At 36.5% G+C, this 12,977-nt stretch overlaps 1 pseudogene; it reads right to left on the bottom strand.

Moving 5' to 3' along the window:
* Positions 1-12,787: 12,787 nt before the first annotated feature.
* Positions 12,788-12,977, bottom strand: part of LOC122060669 — a 3,176-nt pseudogene continuing 2,986 nt past the window's right edge.

A 12,977-nucleotide genomic window follows, 5' to 3' on the forward strand; every position in this document is an offset into this window, starting at 1 on the left:
AGGTTCAGTTAAAACGCTGAAGAGCATCCAAGTGTCTCACCACTGTTACTCTCAGAAGGCTCCATCATTTATGTTTGATTGAGAAGTTTTGAAGTCTTAATCAAACATCAACAGTAGATAATGACTTATGCATCTCTGTTTAAACTGCAATGAGTTGCTGAGAATGATGAACCCATAAATGATTTCCCAAATAATGTATATATGCTCTCAAGTAAGTCCCTATAGTTTCTGCTGTCTTGTTCACAATATCCCTCTCCCCATTCACTTGCTGATGTTGGATAACTGCAATGCAGGAACAAGCTGAGTGCCTCTGTAACATTATAATTTTTGTATTATTGTTTTACTTAGCCGGTCAAGATTCTCTCTCTCTCTCTCCCCCCCCCCCCAATGGAAGTCCATTATTTGTATGTTTTGATTGGATGAGTTATTGTACCCAAAAAAAAAAAAAGATTGGATGAAATTATATCAGAGACAATTTAATTTGAGGTTAACATTATTGTATCAAGAAAAATTATTCTAGTATTTCTTTTCATTCCTTTTTCTCTAAAGTTCCTGCAAAACAAAGCTTGTTAAGCACCTGCATATGAAATTGGACTGGTTTTGCCTGGCGCTGTGAAGCGTCTCTATTCTCTTGGCTCTCTTGTTCAAACTTTTCTTTTTGTCTGATCTGTCATTTTCCCAAGGTACCATTAAACTGTCACCTCCATTGAAATCCTAATTCTAATTTATTCTCAACTCCACCTCCAGGGTAAGAATACACATGGAAATGCATATAGCTCATCAGATAAAATGTCTAAGATGATCATACTACTAAGAGGTAGAACAACAAACAAGATGACAAAAATGAAAACCAGCAAAGGTAGATCAAAGATAGCTATGGTTGAAACCTTTTGCTCCTCCCCACCAACACCCACTCCTGCAAAGAGATGCACCCAGCAGATTGATACATGAATGTTTTTATTTCTTTATTTATTTATTTTGTGGGGCGGGTGTGTGTGTGTGTGTGTGGATATTCATCAGAATCAATAGAAAATAGTAAAGCTATATTTTAAGTATGATTATTGATAATTATTAAGATCTGCAATGAGCACAACTAGTTTTTACTACAGAGCTTTTACTTTACTGTAATAGTAAAAACAACTAATATATCCACAAAAGCTCAATAATCAAAAGAGATCCAATTCAGGCATCAACCAGACCATATTGAAGTTTACAAACATTTGGGTCCTCAATCCACATGGATCTAAGCAGCTTAAGCAACACCCACAGGATATAATATCTCTATGACACATTTCATCAAACACTTGAGGTGAGTTTTGTGCTTGTTGAGGACTAAGGAGGTGAAGCCAACAAGATGAAATGGAACAAAATAGAGAAAGAAATCAAACCTGATATTTAAAGCTTCCTTATCCGAGCAAGAATGAAGAGATATTTTGTCCCTAAAAATCCTTCCAACTCAAAAACAATTTAAATCTGTGTTCTGCCTACTCCCTTCCTTTGTGCTCGGATTACACAACCCATCGCTTACTTCACTTTGAATCTCTCAATCTGAAAAGAAAGTTCTTTGGCTTTCTCAGTCACAAGTGCTGAAAATGGGATGGATCAAACAGGATAGAGGCGGCTTTGTGGAGGATAAAAACACAGTGAAAGAAGCTTTAAACCCTAATCCACCGCTTCCTAGACCGAGGGAACCAAAAAGCCCAGTCAAAGGATTGAGAGTCTCAACTGCTCGGCCATGAAAAATGAGTCACGAGCAGGGCAAGGAAAGTGAGATCGTGATAGGGTTTTTATTTTTCTTCCTCTTTTGGTCGGGAAATGAAAATGGAAATTTTAATGTTTAAGTAGAATTTTTTTCACATGGTAAATATATTTCCCCTCCAATCAAACATCTAAATTTATTTCCCAAAGGAAATAAATTTCACTTTACATAAAAAAATTACATTCCCCTTGCAACCAAACAAAGCCTTAACACTTAGTTAAACATAGAACACTATAGTCTTCTATTGTTTGTTGAGTTTCCACTTGAAAATTTTGATTTTTTCCATCTCTTGTAAGCTGAAAATGTCTCAATGTATCTATGAATGCCTAACAAAAAAAAAAAAAAAATTAGTATCCATGCATTCAAAGAAAAAAAAAATGAAAATTAAAAGAAAGATCACCTTCTTGGTAGCTGGGTCTCTTTGCCACAAGCATTGAGCTTCACGTCAAACAGTTGGATGATTGAAAAAAAAAATTGAGATATTGCTCACTAGTTCAGTTTTGGCTTGTAGCCTAGTTGGTTCGAGTTAGTAAGCCCTATGGGTGTTCTACATCTAGTTCCTTAAAGCCATATATGGCTTGAGAGTAATTGGCTTAAAGCTCGTTACAAGGACCATTTAGAAAGCTTAAGACACCAGAACATTGCACGAACTTAAGTAGCATGTGTGAAAAAGAAAAAGATATCGAAAAGAATTGCATGAAAGAAAAGAAAAAAAATGGGCTGAATTATAAAGCACTTGAACATTTAAAGTGTAACTTGAGATGGGTGAATTTAAGTGTATAAGTGGGAATTTGATTGACATGGAAGAATCTTTTGTTCTTTATTTAAGTTTGTGTTGAAAGCATTAGCAAGTCTTTAGAGTTTTTGCTATGATTTATAGAATTTGGATTGTGGTCTGCTCTTAAGTGATATAATTGAGCTAAATGTTTATTTATCTTTATTTCACTCGGGACGAGTAAAAGTTCAAGTTGGGGAGTGTGAGTGGACCGTATTTTATACATCAATAACTGTTTTAATTGAGCATTTTGATTCTAGATCAATGATAAAAGTGACTACACAATGTGATTTTCTCACATTTGCAGGTTATAGGATCATGAACAAAAAAAGATGCTAAATGAAAGGATCCAATGCAATCTAGACACCGGTTTATCCATGGATCGATTCACAAGTGATCAAGGGCAAGATGGGAAGAAGTGTCACTGAAGCAATCAAGAGCAAATGAGGAATTTCACTTCAATTTAGAAGTTTGACCAAGAGATTGAGCAACAAAGAAGAATCAGACATGGAAGGACTTGGGCAAGTGTAGGGGCATAATGGTAATTTTGAAAGATGAGGAGTTCGTCGGAACATATTGGATATTAGGCTTGTTGTTTTGGTAATTTAAAATGAGGCATCTTTGTTTCTCGGTTCGAGTCAATCCAGGGTTAGGATGGAGAGATATAGCCCAAAAACCGTTTTGGGCTAAGTTAGAATTTATGTTAAATTTTAGAATTTTTTTAAAATTAACTATATTATCTCTCTCTTCTCTCGAATAGTACCTCTCTATTTTCAAATCCTATTGCCTATTGGTTTCATTCTTTCTTTCCCTCTTTATTCTCTTATAAGTATCTTTCTCTTTCTTACTTGATTTCTAACTCTCCACTTCCTTATCTTACAAGTATCTCTCCCATTCCTAAACTACTTCTAACACACCCTTAGCCTATATATAGGGATCTAATTTACAACTTGAGAAACACAAAAAATTTTAGAGAGCTTTTTCTTATTAGCATTTTCTTTTCTCTTGAGTTGTAAACAAAGATTGAAGTTGAAGTTGAAGTTGAAAGTTTGAAGTTCTTAAGCTTGGATTTTGCAGTACATATTCAGTAAATACTTTTAAGTTTAGATTTAATTTCATATAATGTCTTGTCCACCTTCTAGTTGTTCATCTTTCCTCATCCCCATGGTTAACTAAATCTTACAACTTAGGGATTGGATGAAACCATGAGATGAAGAGTAACTTGTAAGCAATTGATGCCCTTTTTCTTAATTCCATGTAACCGAAACCATATTGCAAAGTCAAAATTATGTATGCCATAGATTACCTTTCATATGCATAATTGCGAACTTTCAATATGGTCTTGCTTATAATCTAATGCTATGTATGTGTTGAATAACTCATGGGATATGTTAGATTTAAAAATCTATATTTCTTATTGAACTATCTAAGCATGCGATATAGGGCTAGATTGTTTATAGATTATTCAAAAATCTCATGGTGGATTCTAATTCCTAAATGCTTCCCCACATCATAATTTCACATCTCTACAGTGCTTACATAATTTTACGTTCATTAATTCATTCTAACTTTAATCTTAGGTTTACTTTATTATTGCATGTTTAATTTAATTCCATAGTAAATTATTGTCTTTCACCATTTCTAGTTTAGTTTATTTTAATTTGTGACAATCCCATTAGTTGGTACATTTTAGAATTGAATTTTTCATGGAGCTCACCTCCCTGTGATCGACCCGTAGCTACACAGGACCTGTGCGCTTGTGGTATTACTTTATTTCTCAATCATGCTCCAAACGACCCAACTTGAGAGGATTCTGTAGATGTGGTTCGTTGTGCCATATGAGCTGAGGAAGTAGCATCAGGCTGGGTTGAGTCAGTGAGCACCAGCTTATGCATAGAGGTTCTATGGAGGAACTCGTGACTGAGAAGCATAGAATGAAGGTCCACATAGGAGAGTGGTTCAACATGGGTAAGCAAGGAGGAGACAATATCCTGAAAGTCTAATTAGAGACCACGGTATATATGCATGTTGAAGTCATTAGGGGGCAGCAGTTTTCCTGCAGCATTTAGTTTGTTAGCAATGGATTTGCCTCATTGTAAAAATTGAGATACGGTTTCATCAGGTTTCAAAGGGAGATCCTAAAGAGCCATATTGAGAGACATGATGCAGGATGTTGATGCTGATGCTGATGAGAAGGCAATATTCAGAGTTTCTCATATGTCACGGCTGGTTCTCTTGCCAATGATCAGGGGAAAAATTTCCTCGAACAGAGATGCAATGAGGAGGCTCCAAATCATGGAGTCTTGTTTGCGCCAAGCTAAGGCGGCAGCAGGATCTGTAGGATATGGCAGAGTCCATCAACATAGCCCACTAAATTTTGACTATCAAGGAATGGCTCGAGTTGTGTATTCCAAAAAAGAAAACTCTTAGAGGTTAGTTTTAAGAAATATAAAGGTGGGTTTGATGTATGGAGGGAGAGGATGGGCGGTGGAGGGGTTTAATGGGAGAAGAGAGGTTGATGGGGTGGTGGGGTTTACCTTGCGAGAGGGTGTAATACCCTAATTTGACTTATATACCTCTACTTGTGAATAGGCAAGAGTGGAGAGCAGAGGAGGCCAATGCTGATTTGGTTGATAGCAGTGGAATGCCAAAAAAGTAGAAGTGACCCCACTTGCTCCTGTTCGGCCAGCCAGCGTTACTAGAGAAATCACCAGGAAGTGTGGGCAAATATATAACTTTCAACTTATAAGGGACTAGGTATAGAGGGCAGTATGATAGGTCACAAGGGGCTGAAATATGGCCAAACCGACGGGTACAAACTGGTTAGCTGGTTTGACTGGAAGAATACATATTTCTGGGTTATTACACTGTGGGCCCCACACCCCTGCTCTGCAAACCCCCATTTTGTCCCTATGTAAGGAAGCCTAAATGAGGTCTGAAATACATATTTTTATATCAATCAATGAAATGGGGGAAATAAATTATAAATTTAATTAATTAAGAAATATATAGGGAATTCGGCTAAGGCTAGACTTAGGTCTGTTTGGGGTGCCTTAAATAGGGATTTTAGGGCTGATAATTCACCCTAAACGTGAGCTACTGTAACAAAAAAAGAAGAGAGGAGAATGAAGAAGAAGAAAAAGAAGAAAAGAGAAGGAAGCACAAGAAGAGAAGGAAGTGAGGAGGGAGCTCACCTATATCAGGCTGTTATTAGAACAAGTCTGCATCCATTTGAGCAGACCTACTGTGTATTAGAGTTAGGAAGATAATTTTGTATTAATTGAGAAGTTAGGGTTAGGGTTTTTGTCAACTGGGGACAACCAGAGAAACCCTGTGTAGATTACTGTTGTCCTAGGAAAACAAACCCAACCCAAGGGAGGTTTCAGGAATCCAATCTGTTGGAAATTTCTCCCTCTAAACCCTGGAATCTAGGGTTCCTATGATTTCAGTTGTAATAGGTGAAATTGGGATGAAAATTAAGGTCAATTAAGTGGAATTACATCCAATACTCTAGGGCAGAATTTTGATGGTTACTGGGATTAAAATTCTTAATGGAACTTTAATTAATTCATGGTAGAAATTCTGTTATAAATCTGAATTGGGTTGAAATCTTATGTATAACATTCAACCCAATTCAGTGACTAATTTGGGGAAAAAAAAAACAGCTCAATTCAGCTTAACAACAACCTATGCAGTAGAGAACAATAGGGCATAATCGAATTCTGTAGAAAAATAAGAACCGATGGGTCACGACCGACTAACCAATTGCTACCCTGGCAACCTGCCGGTTTGGGTTCCAGAGGCTGATTATGCTGTATAATGGGTCAGCAGGACTTGAATCCTATTTATGGGACTGTATAAATAATATTTAATAAAATTAGAACCTCAGAAAGGAGAATACAATTTTGAACTCCTAAAACCCTAACTGGACTATTAAGGTGACCCAGAACATTCTACCTAGGTATGAGACTCACTAGGGATTTCCTCCTAAAACCCTAGCAGTAAAGAATGATTAGGAAACCAGGATATATTAGGAAGAACAGTCAAATGCCTCCCTAGATTGGGAATAAGGATACTATACTTAGACAGGTTGGGGTAGAATGTAGATTTATTTATGTAATTAATGATTTAAATATCTTGTGAAATAGGAAATATAAGTTGCTGTGTAGGAATCTGTTTGAACCAAAGAAGTGAATTTTTTGGATTTGAACACCAAGATGAGTGGATGCCCTGACTTATTTTATGGAGTGTTTATTTTTGTAAATCTTACTTGTGATTCATGCATTATGGTTGTGTGCATGTAATTATTGTTATTGTTCTAAAGTTGACTTGTGGAACTAGAAGACGAAACAAGTTAGATGGAACACCGATAGGTGCCCAATGGTTACTATTTGCATGTTGTGAATGGTTGATGTTTGGATATGCATCATATATAAATTGCTGGCTAGGACATCACCACCCAAGTGCTACAACCCCTTGTTAGTAGGAGGATATGTACTGACTAATCCCCACCCATGGTTTCCTGATCAGTAGTACACTTTCGTGGTATGACATACTGTACCCAGAGATGGATAGCAGTAGCATACCGCGTACTGTAAACTTGATTGCCTAGGGTTACTAATCTAGGGGTTAATCGGGAGACCGAGATTTTTTTCGGGACTGGCTGACTCCTGCCTACAACGGCTTGTATTCCTGAGGCCCAATGTACAGGGTAGGAAATACCACCTACGTTGCATAGCACTATACCACTGATTTCAGACTTAGTAATGGATTAGAAAGTAGTGTAATATTAAATGAATCGATGAGCATCATTGTAAGGGAAAATACCTTTTTTGGTCTTTTTCTCTGTTTTCTCTTCTATCCTTCCTTCTCACCTTTGGCCTGCCTTGGATTGAATAGCCTCCAAAGCATGGTCTGGCGACTATTGGGGGCATGATTTCTGGAGTCGCCATATAGGAATTAGGGCCTAGAACCCTATGGTGGAGCCCAATTTCGATCGAGGGATCGAGCTTGAATAGGGGGTTGGTTCCCTGTGAAATGAAGGAATCCCCTAATTTGACTTCATACCCTGGTCTGTTCCAGAGATAGGGGTCCGTATCAGGTTACGAGTGTGGGAAGGTGTTAGGCACCCACCTCGCCCGGAATTCCCAGTCTTTCTACTAGAAGCTTGGATTTTGAATATTTTCCCCCGAGAATTTTAACAGCCTAAGCTATCACAGTTCTCTTACATGAAATAATGCAAACATATATATATATATATATGAACTGGCTTGAAAGAATTCTACATAAAATAATGAAATTTACGTAAAATAATGAGAAATACAACTATTTTACCTACATATACATGCTATGCTCTATGATAGGAAAATCATGATCGTTATTTTATGTGAGAAACACATGTGATAACATATAAAATGATGAAACAAACTACATTTGATGGACAAATGCTAAAAATAATGTATGAAATCACAACGGTAAATCCTTATTTTATGTAATGAACACGTAAAACAAATATATACAAAAATAAGGCAAATAAAATTGCAATAGAGATTGGAATATAATATTCACATGATAATGATTGATGAAAATGGTGAATTTTCTGATAATCTCCCTTGACTCAGAGGTAACAATTTAATTTTCTTTTCTCTTTCTTAGAGAAATTAAAAACTTTCGGCACCTGGGTAAGAAAGTTGACAAGGCTTTTTTACTAGGGTGTGACTATGGATTCTGGTTTTCAGGAATCTGAATAGGACTCCATACTATATTTCTAGAATCAAAATCAACTCTAGAAATTTGGGCAGGGCTTCCGCGTCGTGTTCCTAGGGTTGGAATTAATTCGAGAATTTTATGCAAAGCTTCCAAGCCATATTTCTAGGGTTGGAATCAGGTCTGGAATTTTGGCTAGAGCTTCAACACCGTATTTCTACGGTTGGAATTAGCTCAGGAATTTTGGGCATAGCTTCCGTGCCATTTTTCTAGGGTTAGAATCAACTCAGGGATTTTGGGCAGAGCTTCCACGTCATTTTTCTAGGGTTGGAATCAGCTTAAGAATTTTGGGCAGAACTTCCACGCCGTATTTCTAGGGTTGGAATCAGCTTAGGAATTTTGGGCAGAGCTTCCGCGCCGCATTTCTAGGGTTGGAATCAGTTCAGGAATTTTGGATAAAGCTTTCGCACCATAATTAAAATATTGAATTTAAATGAAAAGAATTTGAACAAGGGGTTTGATACTAACCTGATATGGACAACCTGGACAACCTAGGCTTTGGGCTTCTGGCAACTTCAGTTAGCTTAGGATTCTTCCCTCTTTTTCTTTCTTCTCTCTTTTTTTTTTTTCTCTCTTTTGGAACTTTACTCTCTATTGCTTTCTATCTTGTTTTTTTTCTACCTGTTGCTTTCTGTTCTGGGTTTACAGTGACCCAGGGGTCACTATTTATAGGAGAGGAGGAAGGGTAGGGGTGTAAAAACACCCAAAGCTGTGAGAGGGGGGCCAAATCAGTGTAAGCCCCCCACAAATCTGTGTAAGGGCTTACACGGATTTGTGATCCCTTACACAATCCGTTTAAGCCCTTACACGGATTGTGTAAGGGTTTACACGGACCCCCCCCCTTTGTGTCACCCTGAAAATAGGTACGTGTCACCCTGTTGAGCTTGGAAATAGTACGTGGTACCCTCTTACACCTCCAGATACTCCCCTAGACCTAGGGCTACTCCCTAGTGTGGGCAGTAGTAGCCTTTGGTGGAGTCCTTATCTCGTCAATAGCAGTCGGTAAGTCTTCGTTTTGGATAGGGTTTGGTTTAAGTTCAAGGTTTGATTTTGGTATGATTATGTTTTGATTATAGGTTTTATTAAAAGTTGGATTAAGGTTCGATTATGGTTTGATTTATGGTTTGAATTTAAGGATTAATTTTAATTTGAATTATGGTTTGAATTTAAGGTTTGATTATGGTTTGATTTAAGGTTTGATTATAAGGTTTAATTATAGTTTGATTTTGGTTTGATTATAGGTATAATTATAGTTTGATTTTGGTTTGATTATAGGTATAATTATAGTTTGATTTTGGTTTGATTATAGGTTTGATTAAGGGTTTGATTTTAATTTGATTAAGATTTGATTAAAGTTTGAATTTGGTTTGATTATGGTTTGTATTTAAGTTTAAGGTTTGGGTTTAGGTTTGGGTTCTAGTTGGGTTTAGGGTTTAGGGTTTAAATTAGGGTTTAGGGTTTTGAGTAGGGTTTAGGGTTTAAATTAGGGTTTGGTTTGGTTTAGGGTCTGGTATGGTCCAAGGTTTGGTCTAGTCTAGGGTCTGGTCTGGTCTAGGGTTTGGTCTGAGTTGGTTTGGTTTGGTTCATGGTTTAGGGTTTGGTTTGGGTTGGGTTGGTTTGGTTCAGGGTTTAGGGTTTGGTTTGGTTCAGGGTTTAGGGTTTGGTTTGGTTTGGTTTAGGGTTTATGGTTTAGTTTGGTTTGGTTTGGTTTGGTTTGGTTTGGTTTGGATTGGTTTTGGGTTGGTTTGGTTTGGTTCAGGGTTTAGGGTTTAGTTTGGTTTGGGTTGGTTTGGTTTGGTTCTTTCTGGTTTAACTGGTTCAAAGTTCAAGTAGGCATTACGGCACACCTGGGTATCCCTTTTTTTCATATAAGATATCAATGAGACCGTGTTTTTGAATACTTTCCAATGATACTGGAATCGAACACCTACTTGGCTTGATTATCATTTTCTAGCAAAAGGAATTAATGACCAATTTCGATCATCTTCCCCACATTATCTAAATTTTCACCAATCACAAGTTCTGGGATAGACTGGATTTGTGCCGAAAATTCAACTTCTTTCCGAAAGAGAAAATATATGTCTCTTCATTACCTGTAGTTCATCATTGCCGAGGGGGGACAAAATTTGGTATCTACAGAATGCCCCTCTTTGACCGAGACTGTGCAATAGCCGAAGGGCAAAGAAAAGAACAACAAAATTTTGTCACCCTAGAGCATGTATTGCCGATATCTTGCTCAAGGATAGCGGAGGTGCAATGCAAAAGGTGAGCGATTAGATTCTGATGGTAAAATTTGATGAAAACAAGAAAATAATATGACAGTATATCCAATTGACTAGTGTTGGTATATTAAACCACTAGAACTGGATCATATATGAAATGTCCTAGACTTGGCCAAGAATGCAAGTATGAGGGAATATCTCAAAGTACAATAATTTCTAACGAGGAAGAGAATACATACCTGAGAGACAAACTTACTCGAGAAATTGTAAGGATATCATTCTTATAACTTACCTTAGCCCTTCTGATTATTTCTTAATACTTCTGATATGAAAATTGACACTATGATTAATATTTTCCAATATTGTCAGGGAAAATAAGGCTGAAATTGGCACTTTCTGGTGCTGCTATGGAGATGATATCCTTATTATATCATGTGATCAATGCAATCGGCACTTTCTGGCACTGTTGCAGAAAAAAGATTTTCATATGCATCTTGGCATTGAAATGTTATTCTTATAATGGCATCTTGGTCAAGGAATTGGCACTTTTTGGCACTGTCATGGAGATGACATTCTTATTATATCATCCTTACAATGTAATTGGCACTTTCTGGCACTGTTTGTAGAAATGACGCTCCTTTCGCGTCATTTAAATACTGAAGTTGCACTCATAGTACTGTCAAAGAAATGTCATTCTTGTAATGGCATTGTGGTCAAGGAATTGGCACTTTCTGGCACTGTCATGGAGATGACACATTCTTATTATATTATCTTTACAATGTAATTGGCACTTTCTGGCACTGTTTGTAGAAATGACGCTCTTTTTGTGTCACTTATGACACTATTAGAGAAATGTCATTCTTGTAAAGAAATGACGCTCTATTCGCGTCACTTAAACACTGAAGTTGCACTTATGGCACTATCAGAGAAATGTCATTCTTGTAAATTTTTTTTTCTCTTTTTTTTTTAACCTAAACAAACATAGGTTAGTACATATCATGCAAGGATGCAATGGATGATGGTGTTTTGTTATGTTATATCAATGTTATTCTTTTGCTTAGATTATGCACGATTCCATTCTTTTTTATTCCCACCACTCATATGAAGGTAGATAGAAAAGGCTAAATTTATTTCAATTCCAAGCTCCGGTTTACAACAAATGAAAAACGGTTACATGGAAATACAATAAACCAAAAAGCCAGATCTTTAACGGTCTTCACTTAAGCGTTTGGAACTTTTTTTCTTCTAAAAGAACATAAATCTGCTAGTAGATCTATGACACAAGTGGATAGTTTTTCCAGGGGATAAAAATTCACTACTTCTCCTGGATCTATTTGAGGTAACTGATATTTCCGTTGCAAATGAGTAGGTAGATAAAAGGATGTGTGAGTCAAACCCATCAGCCTAACAAAATTGTACCTTGGGGTATTCATAATGGGATTCTGTTTGAAATTTTAAAATGAAACCGCAAGCATATGGATCATTGTAGCTACAGGTCGAACACAGGGATAGCAACCACTTTATTTTTTTTCTTTTAATAATGTGAAAGTGAACTAATTAATGGTTGTGATCTACTTCTAATTACCATCCTAAACATATGTATCTAAAATAACGTCCTAACCATTTGTCCTCTAAGAATTTAAAGAAGCAAGCCACGCAATTAAAGTTAAATAAATAAATAACTAAAAATAAACAACCCACTCAATTAAAAAAAAATAATAAAGAAAAAAAATACCGAAATAAAAATAAAGTAAAAGAAAGGGGATAAAGCTAGAGAGAGACTCACAAGTAGGTTTCTCTACTTAGCTCGAGGGATGCATCATAATATGAGTTTTTGTACTTGACCAGAGAGTCAATCTTACAAGAGTTACTCTACTTGGCTTTAGGGAAAGGGAGACAATTAAAATAAAAGCAATAAATTAATGGTTGTATGGCTAGGAGGGACAAAGCCAACACATACACTACTCTACTTGGCTTTAGGGAAAGGGAGACAATTAAAATAAAAATAATAAATTAAGAAAGAAAGGGTAGTCAGAAGAGGGAATGAGAGGGGGGAGAGAAGACTATTGAAGGAGCCTACTTACTTGAACTTCAACCCTTGAACTGAAAAATTGATCGATTTGAGATACTAACAATACTAAAAATCAGATCTGGAATAAACCAAATCTGAAATTTCTAGTATTAGAGAAGACTACTGAAGGAGCCTACTTACTTGAACTTAAAAGACATGCTTCATAGCTGGTTCTTGATCGACCAGATACTACCCTAAACTAGAACTGGAATATTACAAATCTGAAAAACAAAAAAAATAAAAGACTGAATCAAAAACAAAAGTGCTTGTATTAATTGAATAAAAAGAACTTACAAAAGTGTTTAAACCATAAACCTAAAACTAGAGCTAGAGAAAGAGAAAACTAGAGAAAGAGATAGAGCAACTAAAAAAAAAAAAAAAAAC

This window comes from Macadamia integrifolia, chromosome 14 (assembly GCF_013358625.1).
Source record: "Macadamia integrifolia cultivar HAES 741 chromosome 14, SCU_Mint_v3, whole genome shotgun sequence".
In the NCBI taxonomy this organism is placed as follows: domain Eukaryota; kingdom Viridiplantae; phylum Streptophyta; class Magnoliopsida; order Proteales; family Proteaceae; genus Macadamia; species Macadamia integrifolia.